Here is a 1,064-nt window from a genome sequence, read left to right as displayed (position 1 = left end):
TGGGTTGTTTAAAGGGGTGATGGAACGCAGCTTGGAGGAACAAGGCGGTCGGCAATTGCGTGCTTGAGGACCGAAAGTTTAGTGATACCAGCACCAAGTGGGACGGTTACGAGACGACGGTTGGGATCGTAAACATGGTCGATGCTTGTTGATCTCCAGCCTTTGGGGTCGATCGGTCAAGGTATCAAATTCAGATTGTAGTTGAATCAGATCGGAATCTGTGGAACCAGTGGGTGTAGGGCGGGATACGGAGTTTACGGGGATAGTGCTTCGTGGATTTTATCAGCGATTTGGTCTAGCTGCTCCAAGCTGTGGTCATCAACGAAAGCACTGATGAAGTGGGACATGGAGGGTGGAAGTTTGTCGAGCCACAGTTGGGCCATGATTTCCACCGCCAGCTTACGGCTGCAGAGGAGACTGCGCATGTGGCGAAGCGTTTGTGATGGCGATCTGCCCCCAAGTTCGACAGTGGTGAATAGATCCCGTAGCATTTTGTTTTCTGCAGTCCCTGTCCAACTTATGACGGCTGCTTGAAGGGCGTCAGTTTTCCTTGGGATTATCTTCTAACAGATCTCCCAATTCTGTTGCTACATCACAAGGAAGATGCTGGACAACATAGGAAACTCACGTGGCTTAAAAATTGATGCGTGGGGTAGTAAAAACGGCCTCCACCTGGTGAAACCGTACCCTGGGGTTGCGTGGATTGTAGTCTGGCAAACGTATGCTATTCGCATTCCCGACTAAATCCGCTGAATCAAAGTGTGCCTCCATAATTGCCTGGCAAAAGAAACAAAATTACGATGAATTGAAATGAAAAGCTTTCAAAAAAATATTTAGAAATACTCGGGCTTACCGAATTTGTAGAGGTCTGTCTACCCAATATGTTAGTTTACCAGGAGTGTGTGGCAAAGTAATAAAAATAATGACGCTAGCTTGGGCATACAATAATAAAGAGGTCAGATGAAACACACTGACTTGTACTTGTTCTCTTTAAAATAGTTCTTCGTTGGCCCAGGTCAGCGAATAAACTATAATCCCATTATGTTGGTCCGGGGGTCTTCTTC

The sequence above is a fragment of the Opisthorchis viverrini genome, assembly GCF_000715545.1.
Source record: "Opisthorchis viverrini unplaced genomic scaffold opera_v5_21, whole genome shotgun sequence".
NCBI lineage: Eukaryota > Metazoa > Platyhelminthes > Trematoda > Opisthorchiida > Opisthorchiidae > Opisthorchis > Opisthorchis viverrini.
The sequence above is the reverse complement of the archived record's forward strand: the minus strand, read 5'-3'. Positions refer to the sequence as shown.